This window comes from Schistocerca serialis, chromosome 2 (genome assembly GCF_023864345.2).
Source record: "Schistocerca serialis cubense isolate TAMUIC-IGC-003099 chromosome 2, iqSchSeri2.2, whole genome shotgun sequence".
Taxonomy (NCBI): domain Eukaryota; kingdom Metazoa; phylum Arthropoda; class Insecta; order Orthoptera; family Acrididae; genus Schistocerca; species Schistocerca serialis.
This window is the reverse complement of record NC_064639.1, coordinates 473,295,058-473,319,256: the sequence shown is the minus strand read 5'-3', so window position 1 is coordinate 473,319,256 and position 24,199 is coordinate 473,295,058. Positions and strand designations below refer to the sequence as shown.

General features: G+C 39.3%; 1 long non-coding RNA gene across 1 annotated transcript in view; it reads right to left on the bottom strand.

Moving 5' to 3' along the window:
- LOC126457387 (uncharacterized) overlaps positions 1-24,199 on the bottom strand; it is a 189,622-nt gene that overhangs the window by 120,950 nt on the left and 44,473 nt on the right. Inside the window, exon 2 of the long non-coding RNA XR_007585463.1 lies at positions 19,068-19,440. This is a non-coding gene — a long non-coding RNA (uncharacterized LOC126457387). The remainder of the gene's footprint in view (positions 1-19,067; positions 19,441-24,199) is intronic.

Here is a 24,199-nt window from a genome sequence, read left to right as displayed (position 1 = left end):
CTGTACACCCTCAAAAACATACGTTTTTCATATTGGGTGCATTGTACTGCTACCTACTGCCAGGTACTCCATATTAGCGACCTCAGTAGTCATTAGACATCTGAGAGAGCAGAATAGGGCACTCCGCAGAACTAACGGACTTGGAATGTAGTCAGGTGACTGGCTGCCACTTGTGACATACATCTGTAAGCAAGATTTCCACACTCCTAAACATCCCTAGTGGTAGTGATAGTGATTGGAAATGCAAAGGGACACATACAGCACAAAAGCGTACAGGCTGGCCTCATCCGTTGACTGACAGAAACTGCTGACAGTTGAAGAGGGTCGTAATGTGTAATAGCCAGACATCTATCCAGACCATCACACAGGAATTCCAAACTGCATCAGGGTCCACTGCAAGTACTATGACAGTTAGGCGGGAGGTGAGAAAACTTGGATTTCATGGTCGAGCGGCTGCTCATAAGCCACATAACCCACCAGTAAATGCCAAATGATGTCTCACTTGGTGTAAGGAGCATACACATTAGACGATAGAACAGTGGAAAAACGTTGTGTGGAGTGACAAATCACGGTACACAGTGTGGCGATCCGACGGCAGGGTGTGAGTATGGTGAATGCTTGGTGAATGTCATCTGCCAGCATGTGTAGAGCCAACAGTAAAATTTGAAGGTGGTGGTGTTATGGTGTGGTCGTGTTTTTCATGGAGGGGGCTTACGCTCCTTGCTGCTTTGTGTGGCACTATCACAGCACAGGCCTACATTGATGCTTTAAACACCTTCTTGCTTCCCACTGTTGAAGAGAATTTGTAGATGGTGATTGCATCTTTCAACACGATCGAGCACCTGTTCATAATGCATGGCCTGTGGCAGAGTGGTTACACAATATTAACATCCCTGTAATGGACTAGCGTGCACAGAGTCCTGACCTGAATCTTATAGAACACCGTTGGGATGCTTTGGAATGCCGACTTCATGCCAGGCCTCAATTCAATGTAGCACTCTGTGTAGAATGGGCTGCCATTCCCCAAGAACCCTTCCAGTCCCTGATTGAATGTATGCCTGCAAGAGTGGGAGCTGTCATCAAGGCTAAGGGTCGGTCAACATCATATTGAATTCCAGCATTACCGATGGAGGGCACCATGAACTTGTGAGTCATTTTCAGCTAGGTGTCTGGATACTTTTGATAGCATAGTGTATATTCTTCTTAATGTATACTTCTTCATGGCAGATAAGTGTAATAGACCTTGAAACATGTATAAGCTGAATGCAAATATGGCGTTTACCAACAATCTAGAATGAACCACAACTCCTGGGATGCAAAGCAGTATCCCATTCTTTGAAATGCCGCAAAGAAGGATTATCATTAACTCAAGCAGTTTTCAGTAATCATCTCACTTTTTTCTGCAATAAAAGTTAGTTTCAAATAAATCTGAGAATAATAAACGATAAATCAACTGGTACTTCAAAGCTACAAGTTATGTAGGCATTCTTGTTAAGTTTTGACCAAGTTACTCTAAATTTCTTGAAAAATAATGTACTTCATGGCTACCAGTTATTTAAGCATTCTTGTTGAGTTTTGACCAAGTTACTCTAAAATTCTTGAAAAATAATGTGTCCATGCCAGAAGTTTCCCCCTAATGGTGAATCGAAATAGCTCCTTAGCACCAGTTCAGGAACGTGATGACAGCAACAAAGGTGTAACAGGTCATGAATGAACAGTTTTTCAAGATTTGTACAGCTGTTATTTACTTGACCTGTACTGCCTGCTGTCATATCATATAGCAAAGTACCTGAAATGTATCACTATATCCCAATTCTCTAATGCCTGTAAAGAGACATAGCTTGATCTTCTTCAGAAGATGTTGTGATTTCAGAGACTCTCACAATTATTCCTGGCCTTGATTGCTTGGTTTTCAGTGTTTGCCACTAGGCTGCAGCACTCTCGGAATCAGTAACAAGAAGAGGCCACTTTTACCCCTGCCTGCCAACTGCAGCCATCTATGTTTAGACTATTAATGTTTAAGTATTAATAAAATTCTGATATTTGTTATGTATTACATTATTATGAGTAAAGTCTTACAACAGGGTAATTAAAAATTAGAATTTCTTGTAATAACACTTTTTTAGTAATCATAATAATAATGAAAACCTGTAGAACAAAATTCATACAGGAAAATTCCAAAGTTCATAATACCTGGTTAAAACCTGAATACTTTTCAAATGTTGTGGCAATATCCCTGGCTTTCTATTTGCTGATAACTCTCTGGCTTAATGACTAAAATCCTCATCTGCTATGTGTCCCGTTTCTTCCACTTGTTTTAGCAATTGTTCATTCACTGTCCACCTCATTGCCAACAGTCAGTGTGAATAATGTCTCCTACTCACACTATCTCTACTAGTTCAGACATGAGTTCCTTTTACTATGCCCCTACTGTAAAGCATTCTCAGTTTAGGGCACCAGTTATAGCTTTACTGATATGTAACTATGCTTTGAAATCTCTTGGTCTTTCTTCTTTGATTGTCCTCGTGCTATTAATGGACATGACAAACATTTATTAAATAAAGCACACACCACTGTTGCAGCTGAATTGCAGTCTCTTCATGTTTAATGACATACAATGTTTGCTTTTTATGATCAGCTTTGTAACATGCAGGAACTTCATTATTTGATGTATATCAGGAAGCTACAACAATTAACAAAACATCACACAGTTCACTTGTGACAGACTAACAGCTGTACACAACACTGACAGACACAGTAACTTTACATTTTAACAGATTTGTGGTGACATAGTGACTATTTACCATCTGTCAATGTAATTACTGAGATCACTATAGGCAACAGTAATGTCTTTGACTGTGATTTCAGTTCTCTCTGTTCCTCTAGTCACGGTGTATTGCGTACTCTGCAAATGAAGTACTAAATTGTTTACTCAGTATGTTGTATATTATTCCATATATGCACCTACCTGCTGCACTTCCTACACTGGTGACCCATCTACTGGGCTGTGTCACAATATTGTCCAAATCTAGCACACCAGTTGGGTACATGACAGTGCTAATATTGTCCACTGTTTTGCTTCACAGCCTCCATGGTGGAACCAAAGATATTACACATACAGTGCCATGATGTGTTACAAACATTCCATGTGACATTTTGCAAAGCAAGTTCCAACCTGGACCAAGTGAAATGCAGTGCAGTCATTCAGACAGGAACAATGCCAAGCGGAGTTGTGAACAATTGTGACCTGTTTGTCCCGCAACTACTACCTCATGTGCTTCTAGGTTTTCCACTGAACTGACTCCTGTGTCTATTCATGGACTTATCAACCACTCCAGTGACTTTTTGAGTGAAAATCTCTGACCACAGTACTATACAGACACTCCTAGCAGCGCCTTTACTGCACATCAACAATGGACTCTGTCAAACAGACATGCTGTTATCTCATTTACCTCTTCAGTTTATGGACAGCAAATTCTATTGGTTCATTCCTCCACAGTGTCTGAGTATTATGTTTCACCTATTCCCACATTGTCCATTTCACTCAAAAGTGACCCTGTGCAATGAACAATGACATCGCCCTTGTTCCTGCTGTGTCTCCTATGCTGCACACCAGTTTCAATCTCACCACCACCACCTATCTCCCATCTCTCTCCTCTCAAATACATTCTGTGTACAATGCAAACATGCTCCAAAAGCTGAACTCTTGCAGCCTTCACTACTTCAGGTTTTTCCGAATCTGCAGGGCCAACCCATGGCTGATGTCACATCAATGCCAGCCATGCTGCACACATTTTACCATTTGTATGCTATCCATGGAACTGGGATGCATCCATCGGATCAACCGTGCATTGTCCCTTCAATATTGTGCTACTAATGATGCCATCATAGCTGTTGGCCTCACCATGTCTGTTACTTGTGGTCAGAAAAACATATGCCTTGGACCATCCTCACCACCAAGATCATCGAGCCGGTCCTGGGAGCGGACTTTCTACATCATTTTCAGCTGCTTCCTGTCATCGCCCATGGTTTGTTGCTATGCAATGATGGACAGCAGCCCATCAACAGTGTTATCGGTGATGCTCTCCCTGAGAAAGTACCTCCACCACTCGTCCTGTCTTCACTAGGAAGTACACTACTAGAACTTCTCATTAAGCATTCTGCACTATTCAATGAACTTTGCTCTCTGATGCCGGACTACTCCATGCTACACAACACAAATGACATCACAAGACGTGACAATATAGACCTCTGGCAGTACACTGCTGCTACATTGCATGCAGCCACGTAACATCTTGCTGTCCTACAATGTCCTCAAAAGCTCCATCGCTCTTTCACTGCCTCACAGGACATCGACACAGTACTGGATCCCATCTGGAAGTACTCTGAACAGGTTAGTGAAGTGCAGCATCCAACTGCAGTGCACGATTTTGACAGTATACCAATGCTCCACCCAGTCCTTCCACTCTACAACACAATGTGGTCTCAGCCCCTGATGTGCTCCTCGCTCATCTTTTCTGCCATTTGCGATGGTACTGTCCATCACATCACTACTACACTGGGCCCACCCACCTGATGTAGACCTTGATGCCCCCCCTCCTCCAACCCCCTACAAGCTGAGAGCAGCGAAGGCTGTCGTGGATGAACTATTAAAAGCAGGGATCATTCACTTATCAGGCAGTGCCTCAGCATCACCTATACAAATAGTTTTAAAAGAAAAGATGGATTGTGGCACCTTTGTGGCAATTACTGAACACTCAGTGCTCAAACTATCATAGGCAGTTTTCCCATTCCCAACCTATGGGACTTTCCACATGTACAAGCGGGTGCCACAAATTCCTGTATAGCAGACTGTAAAAAAGCATATCTTCAGATTCCCATGGTGGTGGAAGAGGACAGAAGACAGGGACCATTATGCCTTTCAGACTCTTTGAGTTTTTGTACATGCCTTACAGATTAAAAAACAGTATGCAAAAGTGGTAACATTTTATCAATAGTGCCTTGTTCAGTTTATCATTTTGTTATGTCTACTTAGATGATGTCATTAAATTCTCACCTTCAGTGGAAGACCGTGATTCACTTGTACAAGTTCTCACCAGTCTAGCCACCCATGGGGTTGTCATTAATGAGGACAAATGTCAGTTACAACAAACTTGTGTGACATTCATCGACCACTGTGTAGATGCTTCAGACATCCACCCAACACCTGAAAAGTCTGATCAGATGCCACCACCCACTAATTATCAAGAATTACACAGATTTTTGGGTTTCATTAACTTCTGTGGAAGACACATCTAGCATGCACTGAGGCTCTCTTTTTCTTGATGCAAGTTCTGCAGGGAAGAATACATTGGGTAAATATGACCTTGAGTGGAAACAAGCCATGCAAACCATCTCTGATAAGATCAAGGGCGATTTAGTGAATGCAGCTACCCTGGCTCATCCGTCTCCTTATGCACAACTTACCATAACATCGGACTCTGCCAACCATGTTATCAGTGCCATATTACAGCAAGAGATAGCTGGTATCCCTCAGCCTCTGTGGCTTTTCTCTCACAAACTCTCAAATACACTGCACAGGTGGTAAACCTACACCTGAGAACTCTTCGTCATCTACAAATCGGTGCATTACTTCCAAGATGATGTAAAGGGTGTACCTCTTATGATTTACACAGAGCACCGCTCTTGGACCAATGCAATATGCAACCCACCCCAGACTCTGGCCCCAGGCAGTTTCGACACCTTGACTTCATCTTGCAGTTCATGACCGAAGTCTGCTATGTCAAGGGTGCAGATAATGTGGTCACGGACTATTCGTCATGCATGCCTCTATTTCTGCCCAGTTTGATTATGAACAAATAGCCTTATGACTTGGACACAGGCCTTAAACTAGAGAAACATACCTTCCCCAGCTCCATCAAACCAGTTTGGTGTGACATGCCCAATGATCAGGTCTGATCTGTTTTACCTAAATCTTTCTGCAATCCAATATTTGATTCAGTACACAATCTGGTGTATGAACATCTGCACATTTAGTCATGGTGCACTTTTTGCGGCCCCATGTGGAGAAAGATTGCACCACATGGACCAGAGAGTGTGTCCCTTGCCAGGCTGGCACACACAGCCCCATTTGGAAAATTCATGACTCCGAAGAGGAGGTTCCAACATATGTGTATTGACATAATTGGACCCCTTCCTAACTTAGGGGAATGTCATTACATGATCTCAATGACTGACTGGGTCATGTGGTGCATTGAAGCAACACATACTGTGGACACCTCCACTGATACTGTGGCCAAAGTACTTGTTAATACCTGGATTTCAGACTTTGGCTGTCCTGCATTACTCACCTTTGACCAGGTCAGACAATTTGAATCCTCATTATTCAATGAGCTGTGCCACCTTTGCAGCTACCACAACTTCCATATCACCACGTATCACCTGCAGTTGAACGGACTAGTGGAAAGATGGCACCAGACATTAAAAGTCGTGCTAATGTGCCATTTAGAATCATGGACAGAGGCCCTTACCTGGGACATGATTTGTGTACAGACCATCCACAAGTAATATCCTGATGCCTTCTTAGCAAAAACCCTCTACAGTGAAAAATTGTGACTTCCCCCCTGACTTCTTTGTGCAGGCCATGTCTCCCACTGATCATAACCTGCCTGATATTGTTGTCCACATTAGACGACACATACAATACTTGCATGTACCCCTTCAATCCCACCATTCAACACCATGGGCCTTAGTACATAAAGATCTTTCCATCTTCTCACACATAATGCTACACATCAACACAGGAAACTGTGCTACATCCACCATACCTTGGCCCTCCTGAGATGATAGCATGTGGCACAAACACATTTGATATTATGACTGGGAGCAAAAGATTGAAGCCTGCTTGGACAATCACAGACCCATCTCATCAGCCATCCTCTGGCTCTGCACCTGCTCCACCCTCTTCTACCATCTTCACATTTCAGATAAACCCTTCAGACATCCTGTCTGAGGACATATCAGTGACACTTGCTGATGACAATCTTATCTTTGAGCATTATGAGGTCAGGAAATCAGTTGTCAGCACAGTTTCACATCACTACTCTCATACCCCTCCTACACCCTCTAACATGGATGCAATGGAATTGAGTCCCATTTGCCTATCAAGGGCCCCCTTATCATCACGCCCAAGTCTACACTGTGGTTGTTCTGGCATCAGCAGACAACAGTGCCACATAACCTGACATTCAACCATGTTGGCCTATGCTGTCAACCTTGCTGATGTTGTTGCACTGGCCCCAGCTGCTTCACTTTGCAGGCACACTCTCCATCCCCCTACGCACCTCCGAGACTACAACATCTCCGGCATCACTGTGGCCGCAGCACTATCACCACCTAATGCCAGTACTTCACCACCACATGCCTCTTTGCCTTCTCCCATGCTCCACTCTGTGGTGACATAGCAATATTTATCATCTCTCCCTGTAAATGCTGAGATCGCTGCCCTGAGCAGCAGGCAAGAGTAATGTCTTCGACTCTGGTTCCAGTTTTCTCTGTACCTCTGACTTGAGTGTCACAATGTATTGGCTAGTCTGGAAATTAAGCATGGAATTGTCTACTCAGTACCGGCATATACCATTCCATATATACACCTATCAGTACAATACTTCCTACAGATTTATACATTCTGGCTACTGGATGCTGACTGACTAACGCAAAGGAAGTGCTCACTTTTACTGTTCAGTGTCAACTGTCTCACATAGATGGTTACAGTTTGAAGACTAGATGAAGACTGACTATGTAGTTACTATACTCTAAGATTACCAAATGCTGATTGACCTATGCATTGTGTGTGACATGTGCATATACAGGAAACATGAAATGGAAAATACAAAGCTTGATAGCATGTTAGATGTTAATACATGAAAATTAAAGGGACAAAGATATTAACATTAGAAATTGAAAGACTAAAAGGGAAGAAGATACAGAATGCAGAAGTGTAAGTTCCTTTAACTAAAAGCTTCATAATTAGGAAATGGTAAAATGATTACTATTGTTTTATAGCAGAGCAGCTCACTATGAAAAGGGATTCCAAAGTCTGCTAAAAAAATCTTGAGAAAGTGAAACTTTGTAACTGTAATAATTAACAGACTAACAAATTATTGTAATGAAAATATGTATTTTTGGCAACAGAAAAATCATGGATACAAAACTATGGCACTGACTTTGGGAAATAATTACACTTGAAGAATGGAACACTTTGGAGCACAAAAGTAATGAACACAAATAACTTATGAAATATGAGGTATTTGAGGAAAAAATAAAACACTTATTGAAAAGAGGCAAATAAGGGTTTGCAAATGAGATGTAACAGTATAGAAACAAACAATTTTTAGTTCTTCAAAAATTTCCCATCAACACGGTTTGCATGTATGATAAACCATAATTATTTTTTTAGAGAAAGTATTTCCAGGTAACTAACTATGAGCATACTATTATCATTAGTAATCAGAAAATTACACAGTGAATAATAAAGTATTATGTATTCCTGTTTCAATAAGAAATTAAATATTTCGTATAACTGTTGTATATGTATGAAGGCATGCTGAAAAGTAATGCTTCTGAATTTTTTTTACGTGAAAACTCTTAAGGGGCTCCGGAAAGGCTCAAAATCATGAAAAGTTCAATTTTTACTTTTTTGCGTTTTCTGAATCTGCAGACTATTACCTTTTAATAGATATATAATTTATTCAATTCCGAAGACTACAACTATTTTTAAATTTTTTTTGAAATGTGTTCTACATGGGCGTGACCCACTGTGGCGCTGTTAAACTGCTGTCAAATGGTGTTATTATTAACGTCCGTGTTCATCAGGTACAATTTAGTGATGTGAGATAAAGTATGTGTTGTGGCTAACCTGTGATGGTTCAATATATATCGCTGGTGTGATTGTCGATTGTTTCATGTTTATTTACTCTGTCGTTATCTCGAAAATATTCGTAATTAATTCTGTTTCTTGAGTCTCTGTTTTGTTGAAGTATAATAATGAGTAAAAGTAAAGTTATTAGAAATCCTCTGAAGGCTTTTAAGAAAAGGAGAAATGTTGGAAAGCCAAAGGTATGTGTTATTACTGTAAACAATAAAGACGATAACCAAGTGAGTGAACCTAACCTCTCAAGTACACCTGCCCATAGCAGTCAAAGTGGGAAAGAAAATACTTCACAGAAGAAGATTGGTTCAATGAGTGAAAACTATGAATGTTTTATGGGCGAATCGGGTGTGAATGACATATTTGATATGTCGGTTCTCAAAGGAATTTTTTCAAACTGTGTAAGATGTATTCATTGTAGTGAAGTTGGTCTGGAACTCTCTATAATAAAGCACGTAGGACTTGCTAGTGAAATTCAACTGAAATGTGATAAGTGTTCATACATGACCACCTTTTGGAACAGTGTTGCAGTAACTGCAACTGAAGAAAATTGTAGCAAAATCTACGAACACAACAACGAGCGATGCTTGCTTTAGACAAGGAACGCCTTCGGGCTGCAGACAGGGCTGTAAAGAGTCTAGAAATACAAGCAAGAGTAAACAGGAGGAGGAACAAGAGGAAGCTGGAGGAGGAGTTTGCAGAGGATGAAGATAATACATCCTATGGACCTGGAATGTACTAAAAAGTTAATCCAATCTTTGTCGCTCGATTACCAAAACTTTTATTGTCTCATACTAATTACATGTTTTCTAAGGATCTTCCAAACATATTTGTTTCAAACTTTCAGTAAATGTTACACAGTACCTTCTGCATAATTTAACACAGCCTTTTTCCAAAAAACTGTATATTTTTGAATATATAAATAAAAAATTGCAAAAAAATGTTGTGAATTTTCATTACAATTGCAAAAAAATCATCTTTAATAACTGAACTAAAATTTTGTAAAATCCCTGTGTTAAGTTGTAGCCCATATTCCAATAAATAATCTGTAAAAAGTTCAACTTCCTACCTCAAATACTTTGTGAGGAAAGATGTAATTTATAAGCGTTATTTTAACATTGCAAATATAGGGCTTTCCGGAGCCCCTTAAAGCTTTTTCAATAAGACACATGTTATTAAAATTCCACATTTTTATTCTTCATGTCTATATATTTGCAGCCCTTTGCCAACAGAGGGCTCTGAATTGTAATGTTTAACATGATGGTATATAATGTAAATGTGTTAGTGCATGAGAAATGGTGTGCTATAATTGACTTTTTAATTTGAAGAGTTCATTCACACATGGAGCACCCTCTCCTTCAGCATGACAATGCCAGACCACACACAAGTGCTACAACATCTCCAACATTCTCACATCTTGGGTTCACTGTCACAGATTATCCTCCTTACAATCCTTACTTGGCCTGATCTGATTTTCACTGTTTCAGAAACTTAAAGAACACCTTTGAGGACTTCTCTTTTGTAGTGATGAAGCAGTTCAAGCAGAGGTGAGGTTGTGTTTTATGCCCGCACACCCACTGTCATCGCGACTGCTGCACATGTGTTGCTTCGCTGTTCCCCCCCCCCCCCCCCCCCCCCCCCACCCCGGCAGGGGAGCTGGTCTCAGAAGTTTGTGTATATATTGTCCCGGCTTATTACGAACCATACCCTGCAGTGTGGGTTGGACATAAAACATTTCTGAATCATGTTGTGAGTCTAGTCGAATGAACTAACAGTTGAAAATTGATTGCATTTTTCCGGAGATATTTCATACACTTTCAACCACGACGGATCCAAAGACAGTTTTTTTTAATTACTCTGGAGTAAGATATCAATTGAGTTCCAGTCTATTTTTACTAATTTCTTTCCTTGAGTAATTTGATTTAGTTACTTTACCAATCTGTATGCATTTGTTAAATCTTATTAAATATGTTTTTAAAAGGTTTATCAGCTTCCTTGAATAACCCTTGAATGTTCACAGAGATTATTGTCTATGTACTAGCTGATTATTGAATTTAGTAAACACTGGGAATGTCTCATATATTTCTGTTTTATTGACACAATTAAGTTCTTAAATTAATGAGAGATGGCACTGGGGGATCGATGAAAGGAGAGCTGATACTAGTGTATATTGTTTCGGTATGATACAGTCAGTCAGTACTACATTCCTTCATGTACCTATCAGCAAAGATATGCTTTCCCATGATACTGTCCTTTGCTATTAATGTCCAATAAATCATAAATATTTCTCTGGGCCTTACAATGTCTAAGCTTCTCAATTGTCACGAGTTGATATTAATTATGGATTCGAATCCTTTCAATGTCTGTTCAGCACAAGTTTAGTCTTTTAACAGGCACTATTTTTTGCATCTCGTTTATTAGTGGAATCACCTTGACAATGAGCAGCAAAGATACTAGTGTAATAAGGTCCAAATTATTTTTGGTCCCAATACTCATTAATAAGTCGCATACAGTGAATAAGGTCCCAATTCAACATATAAGTTTCTGTATTGTTGGGCGCTGATGACCTCGATGTTGAGCGCCCATAAACCCCAACACACACACACTCTGTATTGTTAATAAATCTCTTCACAATCGTAAGTATATGGTCGTAGCATTTCGTTTAACATGTACAATCACCATTCACGTGAATATCAATGTTCATACACCCAATCACCTCTAATTGACTCCGTCTCTCAATTTATCCCAAAATAATCTATTTTCCATCACTCCATTGTCAAATCCAGTTCTAAGAATGCAATTTAATTAGGCTTCTAATCCCAAAATTCCGACTACCACAGAAGAACTGCGAACACATTCGCCACTGCTGAAAACAAAAACCTAACAATGCTGTGCATTGGTTTATATATTACATTCAAAACAAAACACAGCTCTGTTATGTCTTCCTTGGATTCCCTTTGTACTGCTTTGTGTTACTCTATTTCGAATATCTACTCTTTGTAAAATTTTAACCAACTATTACTTCGAAATACTACTATTGCTTTTTGGCTCTTAGGTCATTTCGTATTACAGTATTTAATCTAATACTTGTTTATGTATAACCAGTCTCTAAAGAGCGGTTACACAGCCCCCCCCAGAATGATACCAGGTTACTTTCTCATGTCATCTGTTATCATTCTACCCTTTAACCATGATTTATCTCTTTTTTATGATTTGACAAGACTTTAGCTTTCTTCTTGGGTTATAGGGTAATGACTATCTTTCTTTAGGTTCTGTACTAAGGGAGCTGTGATGTTTCCTTCTTTGAGTTTTTCCAATGCGAACTGTGAGGTGTGGTTACCTCTTAGATTTTTCATTTTGGATTTCTCATGAGTGCTTTGAGGTGGGCTTACATTTTAGATTTTTCATGCATCAACATGCAGGGTTAATTTGGATGAAGTATGGAAAATGGTACATTGATCTTTACAAAGTACAGTCATTTTCTATGCAAGAGCACATCATATTTTAAAGTCCATAAATGTATCACTTTATACTTTAGAATTCCTTAAATATTTCATAGCTATGCTAATGCAGATTAAGTCTGCCTATCATAAATAAAATTTCATTACTTCTGAAGTACAGAGTTTATCAGGTTATTTCATAAAATATTTTGCAATCTTCATTGACATGCAGCAGGTCTCTGAACCCTCCAAACAGCAAATCTCCAAACCCACCAAACAGCAAATTTCTGAACCCACTGAACAACGACTCTCCAAATTTGAAGTTTTTTGAGCAGCCTCTTAAATAGCAAGTGACTGGAATCGATGAATCTTGGTATTCTTATCGAGGCTCTGCTTTAGTTGTTTGCTGCTGACATCAGCTTTGGCGAGATTGTTGCCCGTTGTTGCACCCGCCCCTTCTTTTGACTTGCGGTGTACAATCATTCGGAAATGACATTACATTATTGCTTGTCATCTCCTTACATTTGATTGTAAGTTCAAAATACAAGTTTTTTCGCTGTGCTGCAGATAAAATTTTGTCCACAGCCCTGCAGCCCTCGTATCCATTCACCATCTTCATAAATCTGGGTCTCAGAAATAATCGCCCGCATCTCGTGGTCGTGCGGTAGCGTTCTCGCTTCCCACGCCCGGGTTCCCGGGTTCGATTCCCGGCGGGGTCAGGGATTTTCTCTGCCTCGTGATGGCTGGGTGTTGTGTGCTGTCCTTAGGTTAGTTAGATTTAATTAGTTCTAAGTTCTAGGCGACTGATGACCTCAGCAGTTGAGTCGCATAGTGCTAAGAGCCATTCAGAAATAATCCCCTCTTGTTGCTAGTATTATCAATATCTTGTAGCACATAGCTACCAGCACACGGCATGTCTACAATTTGATAAGGACCCATATACAAATGTTGCCATTTCTTGTTCAGTGCCGGCCACTGTGGCTGAGTGGTTCTGGGAGCTTCAGTCCGGAACCGCACAACTGCTATGGTCACAGGTTCGAATCCTGCCTTGGGCATGGATGTGTGTGATGTCCTTAGGTTAGTTAGGATTAAGTAGTTCTAAGTCTAGGGGATTGACGACCTCAGATGTTAAGTCCCATAGTGCTCAGAGCCATTTGAACCATTTTTTTCTTGTTCAGTCTTTTGATAGCTGATGATTTTGTATGTTTTCTTAGCAAGACCTTATCATTGATGTCATAAGTACATACTCTTATTAGTTTTTTGTAATATTTCTTTTTACATAATTCAGTGGCTTTAGCTAAGGCTAATCAAACCTGTCTGAGAAGAACTGGTCAATCAATATCCAGTTCCATTATCCTTGGCAGATGTTTGATCCACTCGTTGTTTGGGTTTTGGTTAAATGTAACTTCTACCAGACTAAAACCTGTGGATGAGTAAGGCTGTTCATTATGTATGTTTTCAAATAAACCTACTTACTCTATCCACTGATAATGATTTTTCTCAAGATAAGTTCAAACAAACCGATTGAAATCACAAAAAATTCTCTCAACGGGTGAAGCCTCAGCGTGATATCTGGATACGAATATGTGTTTGATTCCTAATTCCTTCATACAGTCATGCCATACATTATCGGTATAATATGACACATTGTGTGTTAGCAATGCCAAAGGTTTTCCAGCATTTGGAATGAATCGTTAATCAACTTTGTCAACATCGGCCTTGCATTCGCTGACCTCAATGGATACATTTTAACATATTTGGAAAAACAGTCATAAAATGCAACAACATATTTAAACCTACCTTTTGCTGTTGGCAGAGGTCCCACCACATCCCATGACACCAATTTCAAAGATTTGGAAGGAAGAATCAGATTTAACCAGATCTTAGTAGAATAGTTGATAGGTTTGACTTTTTGACATAATTTACATTTACGCAACACATCGTATACCTTCCTTCTCATATTGATGACAAAGCAATATTAATTTTTCAGTGCACTAATCAGCACTGAAATGTTCCCAAGAGTAATGCATGTACCATATAAGTTCACTAAACATTTTCACGGGAATGCAAACTCTCCATCTCTCATTTGCCCCTTTTAGCTTACGAAATAGAAAATCCAAGTTCAACTTATAATTAGCCAACTGAGGTTCACAAACATTATTTATAAATTTATTTCTAATTTTACTCCAGTATGGGTCTTGTTGCTGAAGCCTTTTTTTTTATTTTATTTTTTTTTCCCCCAAGCTGTTCCACTTCTTTTCTAAATGGCACTTTACAAATAAACATGACTCTGAAGTTTTGATTGGTTTCCATTACTTGAGAATTTAAATCTGCACCTCGCAGAAGTCATGTAATGTGTCCGCTACAATATTGTCGTTTCCTTTAATATACTCAATACTTATCTGATATTCTTGCAGGATTAAAGCCCACCGCACTAATCGGCTGTGCACAATCCTGCAAGTCATTAATGATCACAATAAATGTTTACTTTTCTAGCATACACAAAATTTCTAAATTTGTGCAGAGCCCACACAACAGCCATGATTTCAAGTTCTGTTGTCGTATACACTCTCTTGCAGTGGGACAATGTATGACTTGCAAATGATATTACACAAATGTCCTCCAAATTATCAGGCTCTTTAACTTGAAACAAAACTGAGCCAATGCCTGTATTGATGCATCCCTCATAATACAAAAGTCCTTATTGATATCAGAATCAGACAAATCAGCATTTAACAAGGCATGTCGAATTTCATCAAAAGCTTTACAATTCTGGTCTGTCGCATTTCCATGGCGCGTTCTTCTTCAATAAACATAAAAGAAGATCATTGTTCAACAGTCCATTAGGTAGAAATTTTCTAAAAAAGGAGGCTACACTTAAAAACAATTTTAATTGTTTTTTTGTTTGAGGGTATGGGCAACTCCATATGGCTTCCAGTTTCTTCGGATTGGGCATGATACCATATGGCAAAATTATATGCCCCAAGAACTTAATTTTGTCAAGACCAAACTTAGACTTAGCTAGATTCACCGCAACACCATATTCATGAAATTGGGCCAATACTTCCTTCATTATAGCTACAAGTTCTTCCTAGGCCATTGTGGTTATTAATAAATCATCAACATATGATGTGACCTTTTTTCTGAGATCGTGTCCCAACACTACATCTAAAGCTGTTATAAAGACTCCACCACTAACATTTAGTCCAAAGGGTATAACCCTGAATTGATAGCTTCCTCCCACAAGTATGAAAGCCATATACTTTCTAGATTGTTCAGATAGTTTTGTTTGCCAATTTGTTTTAAATCCAGTGAGGTTAGGTAACGTACCCCATGAAAACTTTGGACCAAGCCTTCTAAATTCTCAGGTTTTGTACGCACAGGCTTTATGATTTTATTTATATCATGCACATCCAAAACTAGGTGTAAACTACCATCTGCCTTTCCCACTGCTGGCAAAGGACTACTGTATGGTGAAGTATATGGTTCAATTATGCCCCAATCCAACATCTTTTTAATCTCTTTGGCAACTTTTTCTTTATGCGCTCAAGGCATTGAGTACGAGGATTTACAGTAGGTTTGATGTGGGTAGACATCCATAACATATTCATATACATTAATATACGCATTAAGTACAGCTGCTAAATTACATCTCTGTTTGTCCGACAAATATTCGGACTCTAATGTTTTTTGAGATACTAATTTTTTTTATTTCCGACACAGAATTCACAGTTAATGAACATAGGTGATAGTCATTATTCCAGTAAAGTAATTTTATTTCTTTACTCTGAACTCTTATTCTGTTACATATATTTTGCATGTATTCAAGTTTCCGTACTAGTTGCAACCTAACTACCCTACCCTGATTGTTCAGAATAGACATTCCTTTCACGATGTCAAGTGTTACGTCTCGTCCATGTAGAAAGTCAATCTCCCAAATACATAGAAAATGGAGATGAGGAGCCAACAAGAAGGTACATTCTATTATTTCCCCTTGTGCTTCTACATTCACTAATACTTGGGCTTTAATGACAATGGAGTGTGATCCCAATGCTCCAGACAGGGTGCAGTTAGTTACAGGCAATACAGGTAACTTTTGTTTAGTGGCTAAATATTTAAACAACCCAATACTCATCACACTGAAGGCAGCGCCGGTGTCTAACGGAATTTCAATATCTTTGTCAATAGTTTTGACCTTAACAACAGCTTGTACCACTTCCACAGGACTATTACATAGTTTTCCCGGGTTGTCTAACAGTTCAACTTGGATGTCTGCTCTGTCATTATACCTTAAAACACGCAGATTAATGTTGTCAGGGCCTCCCAACTCTCCACCAGCCACACTGGGAAGGCTCAGGGCAGCTGGTTCTAGTTTGTTGTATTATTTGGATGAGGGCTACCCGTCTCGTCGAGCACCACCACCCGAACTCCAGAACCTTGCCCGTTCCATTCATCATTATTATTGTGAGTAGTAGACTCTGGTCTAGGGAGCACCAGTGTTGGTACATATTGACTGTTTGCCATTGTCACATTCGTAGGAGCCCCCCACTGTACATTCTAGCTATTTCCCCAATTACCACATGTATCATTGACTGGCCCATGACTTTCCTACTGTTCATCATATTTCCCTTTTCTATTAAATACCTCAGAACTGTTTCTCAATGTATTTTGCAAATTTATGTTGTTACGTTCATAAGTATATTTCCTATTCTCATATTTATTTTGATTAGAATTATTAGGCCAATAATTTCAGTTTCCCGGATCATTATTTTTGTGATCATTGTAGATTTCATTGTGATTCCTCTTACCATAGTTGCCATTCCCATCATTTTTTGGTTTTCTGTTGCTATTTTTACTGTTACCATGTTGCGAACAGCAACCCTCATTAGAATAAAATTGGTTTCCCATGCTTTCTGCATCTTCCATAATGACATCCAATGAATCAGTTACTGATAGAAAGTTATCTACATCATCTACCATTACATTTACCAACTTTTCTCTTAAATGTATGGGCAATTTTCTGGTCAGTACTCTAAGGATCTCACTATGGCTGATAGGATTATCCCAGTATCTGGTTTTGTTAATGTATTTTTCAAAATATTTCCTGAGTGTACCCTTCTCGGGATTAAAGAACTCTGGGCTATAAATTTCATTCCTAAGTCTATTTTGTTTACTTTGTGACCAATATTTCTCTACAAACGGTCTTTCAAATTCTTTACATGATCAACATTTCTCAGCAGCTTCAGACATCCACAAAGATACTTCACCACTCGTTTTTAATACCATGAACTGAATTTTATCTAGTTTCTTCCATAGACATGGGAATACATTTTTAAAACTTTTTATGAAAACCATGGGTGTATGGAATTCTTATGATTAGAAAACGTCTGAAACTGTCTAGATTTAAATACACTATGTTCAACCTTTATTGGCACAGTGGCCCCCTGATGTACATAGCTTTGTTCATCATCATCCATTACCATCGCTATTACATTCATTATCATTATATCTTCACACCATTTAATTGTCTATCGACACTTTCTTGCCACATAGGGAGTTCAGACATATCTTTTTTCTTTATTAGGTTGAATTCTTCTTTAAGCTTAGCTACTGTTTCAGATTCATCACGCTGTGGTGCATCCAGTCTACATTGTTGCATCACATTATTAATCGTGCTATTAACCTGAGTCTGGACATCCCCAGATTTTGCTTCCAACCACTCAGATATATCATCTTCTAATTTTTTAGTTTGTTTGGTCAGATAGTCATCAATATACTCCTGACCGACTACTTTCAAATTCTTAACCTGATCACAAACCTGTTAGACCTGTGTGGCCATTTTATCATGCTCTTTATTAATGTAATTTACTTTCTCTTCTAGATTAGCTACAGAAGGTTTCAAGGAATTGGCTACACTTTGAATTGTTTCTACAATTAATGATAGCTTAATTAAAGCATCTGACAATTGCTTATCTCTTTCCCGATGGGCATTTTCAAACTTATTAACTAAGTCAAGCATTCCTTCTTAAAGGCATTCTCCCTACATTCTTGTTCACTAATAGAATTCTTTATTTCTAACTTCTGTTCCCATAAAGCTTTATGTCTCCATTCTTGTCCACCAATGGATCTCCTTGTTTCTAAATTCTGTTCACTTAAAGTGTTATCTTGAACCTTTTGTTCATTATTACATTTAACTAGAAACTGAAACAACCTTTTGATACTTATTGGTGCAGAGGACTCAGTGTCTACACCCACAGTTTGATTGGCACTAGGCAGACCTATAGTGTCTAGATCATCATGTTCATTCTGAGATCTAGTCTCTCTTGCACTAGCTGAATCTCTATTAATCAATTAAGATTCCTCAATCTCCCTGGCATTATGATTAGCTACATTTTCTATACAACGCTCATCACTATGAGCCTCATCAAATTCGACATCTGACTTGTTGATGTCAAGATTGGACCTCAGCTGATAAGTATGCTTCATTTTGATAGGTTATTTTACACAGAACACAAGTATTAAAATCAGTATTACTACAGCACTAACTACTTATGAGACTCCTGAGCCACTGATCTGCCTTGCTCGAACACAGTACTGTGATTAAATAAGCACTATGAAGAACTGCTTTATGAATCAAAATGATTTTATGTATCAACCCAAAATCTGTACCACAGGAAGTGAAGTGAACTGTTTCCTACCTTAGTTTCTTCACAGTGTTCGACATCACTTAATGACAACTCGAGAGGCAGTGCCACGTCATCAGCAAGCCCTCGCAGAGACAACAGCACCAACAGAAGACAGCATGCTGATTGCTGGTCCCCCTTCAGACCCACATCAATTGGCGCTTGTTATGACTAAGTCACAACCGCATCGTGGAGTCATCGTTGAAGCAGTCGGTGGTAATGGTAGTAATTCCAGTTGCTCTCGTCAATGGTAAAGTAGATATTTCTGATTTTCTGGTGCTTCTATATCTGTTTTCGGCCCCCACGTTGACTGCACCAGTTTATGCTCACACACCCATTGTCGTCGCAACTACACAGATATTGTTTCACAGAAGTATTCTGTAAGAAACTAAAAGATGCAATAAATAAAGTTATCAAGAATGACCAAGTGGGAGTATAGTATATCATGATTTAAATGCCATAATAAAAATGCAGACAATTCAGGACTTGGTGGATTTCATGAAGAGGTAGAAGTAAACAAAAACTGAAGGCTGATTAAGACACTTCACCAATCATAACAAAATAAGTATGTACTTAGAATTACAACTAGCATAAATGTCATTTATAATTATTACAATGTAGAGATACCAAATGGGAGACTTTTGATTATTCTTAGAAAAATTTGAATCATAATTATGCCACCTAACAGACAAAAGGAAGCAAATGGTAGTCTATGGAGATTTTAATATTACTTTTCTCAACAGACATACTCATGATGCAAGTAGTATTAGTGAGTGTGCTGTCCACGTGTAGAATGGGAAAGGCATGCAATCTGTCTGAGTTTGACCGAGGACAGATTGTGATGGCCCGGAGGCTTGGCGTGAACATTATGGAAACTGCATGACTTGTCAGGTGTTCAAGGAGGGCTGTGGTGACTGTCTTCAACGTGTGACAGAACCAATCCAGACATTGTGGGGTTGGGCGGACATCCTTCATTACAGATGTCAGACATCGTCAGCTGGGAAGACTGGTAAAACAGGACAGACAGCAAACTGTGCTGGAACTAACGTCAGACTTCAATGCTGGGCAGAGTACAAGTGCGTCTGAATGCAAAGTGTACAAAACACTCTTAAGGATGGGCCTCTGCAGCCAATAATCCATGCATGTTCCAACGTTAACACCACAACATTGACAACTACAATTGAAATGGGCACATGACCATCGGCACTGGACATTTGTGTGGTGACAAAGTGTTGCATGGTCTGATGAATCCTGATACTTTTTTTCATTATGCTGATGGGAGGGCAAGAATCCATCGTCTTATAGGGGAACAGCTCTTTGACACCTGTACTGAGAAATGGAGACAAGCTGGCAGTGGCTCAATTATGCTCTGCGGAACATTCACACGGGCATTCAAGGGTCCAGTGGAACTTGCAGAAGGCACCAAGATTGTCAAGGAGTATTGTACACCGGTTGCAGATCATGTACACCTCTTCATAATGATCAAGTTTTCCAATGGCAGTGTCATTTTTCAGCAAGATAATGTGCCATGTCACAAGGCCAGGAGCATGATGGAATGGTTCAAGAAACACAGTGCCGAGTTCTTGTTAACTTTTCCATAGCGCTTGTCTCCTTTAAATGAGGATGAGGATAATTATTTGACTAAGAACATAAAGTACACGTCGTCACTGTTTACTCATGTATTAAACCACATGTTCTATTTTATTCTACACAACACACAGTCTACATAACACAAAAAGCCATCACATTTTTGAATCTGATACACATCCCTTTTTTGTCCATCTGTTTGACAGACAACAAGTTCCCATCCAGTTCTTTCACCAAAAGCACTTCTGTTAATTGGATTGCCTTACCACCACATGTTTCTGCTGCTTTCATGATAACTGTCCCCTTACCAGTCACTTCAGTAACTTTCCCATCAACCAGTTTCACTTCTCCATAGATACCCATCTCTAAGTCCTGTAGTATCTCTTGGTGACTAGTCATATGATGTGATGCTCCTGAGCCCAAAACCCACACCTTTTCATCAGCACCTTCTCCACATTTGGTCACTGTCATAGCCACTATTTCTTCATCTTCTTTTGCACTTGATGGACCTTCACTGTTTGGAATGTTTTTAAAACTGTTGAGCTTGCATCCATTTGCCCCGTATGCTGATTTCTTGGTATAATTCTGTTTGCTTGGTGGAGCCCCCACTTGTTTTCCTTGGAAATGTGGACACTCCCTGGCGATGTGGTCTGCTTCACCACAGGGAAAACAGAGTCTGTTTCTGTTGGATGTGTTATTCTCACCTCTTTGGTTTTGCTTGTATCTGTCCTGGCTTTGGAAAAACTTGTTTTTCTGACTTCTGCCTACTGCTGCATATGCTTTGGCTTCTTCTTGGCACTTAGTGCACTTGATATCTGGTTCCAGACACTTCTCTTCTAAATCTAATCTGTTGATGACAATTTCTGTAGTTAATCTGTTTTTGTCTCTTTCTAGACTTCTAATGAGGCCTTCATACTTCTCCAAAGGTAGTCCGAGAAGCATGAAACCTGCAACTGTCTTATCATCAAAGTTGAAACCCCCTTGCTTCACTACTCTGTTGGCAGCAAGGATTTTTGTCACATATTCATCCATAGTCATATCATCATCTTTCTTGATATTTACTAAGTCTCTCATCTTGATTATAGTGTTGAGTAAGCCATTGTTGCAGTTAATGTTTGGAGCTTCTCCCATGCTTCCTTTGCTAATTTCAGAGAACCAATTGTTTCTAGGTAGCAGTCTTCGGCTAGCATCAGAATGATGGACAAGGCCATTTCATTTTTCCTCCTTTTTTCTGCATCCAATTGATCATAACACATTCCAAAACTGGGTTCTATGGCACTCTTTGCATCATGATGCTGTATCAATGAACAAACACGGATAGACCGTGTAAAATAGGTACTGCCCTAACCCTTTAGATCCTGCCTCCACTCCAAGGTAAACACATTCTTATGCCCGTTCTCCAAGTTTGTCAGATGTCAAGAGCTTGGACAAGCACATTGACATCTGACAAACTAGGAGAACGGGCATAAGAATGTGTTTACCTTGGAGTGGAGGCAGGACCTAAAGGATATCGTCTGTGGAGCCTTGGACAGAGAAAAATACTTTTGAGAAGAGATGTCATCTTTGATGAAAGAATATTCCCACTGAAGGCTACAGTACACAAAGAAATGTCTCTTCCAGGGGAAGTAAACCTGAGGCAGATGACAACAGCTGAGCAACAAAGCAATGCAGTGACAGCAGACGACACCAGTATCGTGCGATTGGATTTCCCGGATCCATCAACAGATGAAGAAAACACACCGCTGAGGAATGCAGGACCAGTAACAGAAGATCCAGTCGAATCAATAGTTGTTCGAGGAGATGGGGGCCAATCCAGTGGTGGAGAAGAAGAGAGGTATGACACAGAAGACGGTGTAGTTCCTGGCAGTGAAGACAGTTATGTGTGTGATGAATGTGATACAGTGTTGCAAAACAGAATCTCAAGTGCACATAGTGAAGTAGGGTTATGATGGTCTTCATGCCTAGTGAAACCAAAAATGTGTGGTTCGTGTCTCTCTGCAAGTTTGTTTGCTGCTTTGTGTCAGGTGAATCCATCTGATCCAACATCAGTAGAAGAAGCCTTAGCTTCAATTCACAGGGACAAATGGTATAAAGCCATGGAGTCGGAGGTGAGTAGCCTAAAACTTCACAACACATGGCAACTTGTTGACCGATCAAAAGCTGACCATGTTATAAGAAGTAAGTGGGTATTCTCATCGAATGTTGACGATGTAGTTGCAATTGGTGAAGAAGAAATGATTATGACATTATTAAGTGTTTGAAATCTCATATTATCATTAAAGAAATTAGTGACAGCTTGTTGATTTTGGGTCTTGAAATAGAACAGTCTCAAGGGCAAGTGAAATTAAATCAGACGGGTTACATTCAACAGATGCTAAAATAATTTAAAATGCATGGCTGCAAGGGCATATCTACACCATGTAACGACAACTGTTTTAGTGAAGATGATAATGACAGGCCAATTGACCAGAAATTGTACCAAAAGGCAGTAGGTTGCTTGCTGTACATATCTACATGTACTTGACCTGATATCGCTTTTATTGCAGAGAGATTGAGTCAGTTCAATTCTAAACCTTGTATTTCTCATTGGGCCAGGGTAAAAAGAGTATTTTGGTACCTGCAGCAAACTAAAGAATTGAGTTTGTGTTTCCATACTGATTGCTGTGAAACTATTGCATTCAGTGATGCTGATTGGGCAAATGACCCAGGTGATAGTAAATCTGTGTCAGGCTACACAATTTTGTTAGCTGGAGCAGCAATCAGCTGGAAAAGTACAAAACAATAAATTGTGGCAACTTCCACAGTTGAAGCTGAGTACATTGCCATGTTTGAGACATGTAAGGAGGTAGAATGGTTTATTGATTTTTTAAAGGAGCTAAAGTGTTCTGAATTGTTAGACTTCCCCTGCAGGTCAATGCTGACAACACAGGTGCAATTGAAATCACCAAAAAGAAAGGTGTATCAGAGAGAACCAAGAATTTCAGGGTCCACTACCATAAAGTCAGACAAACTGTCTTGGATGGTTTTTTTAAGTTTAAGTATGTGTCAACTAATGACAATGCAGCTGACATTTTAACTAAAGGACTAAGCAGTATTAAAACTGAGAAATTCATAGACATGTCAGGATTAAAATGAGTATTGTTTACTATTGGAATTTGTGATGTATTATTGTCTTATTTGTGATCTTAACTTCAGTGTCTCATTTGTGTTCCTATGTTTGGTACTGGAATTTTTGATGGTTTTATTGTCTCATTTGTGTTCTTAATTGTAATGTCTCATCTGTGTCCCTATGTGTAATATTGGAAGTTGTATTCTTATGTTCAATATCAGAAATGGTGAATTTTTTTGATACTGGAGTGTAACAGGATGAGACTACTTACTAAACTGCACTCTTTGTTGCTCACCGAGGGAAGTGTTGTAATTCAGTTGATCTAATTCAGTGAGACGTCAGTTTGAATACAGCGCCATTTCCAGAGGGCTTGTACCTTCTGTTTTGTCGTCTTGTATGGGTGCTCTTTGGAGGGGAGTTCGCGCCAAGTTGAAGTATTAAGCGGAACAAA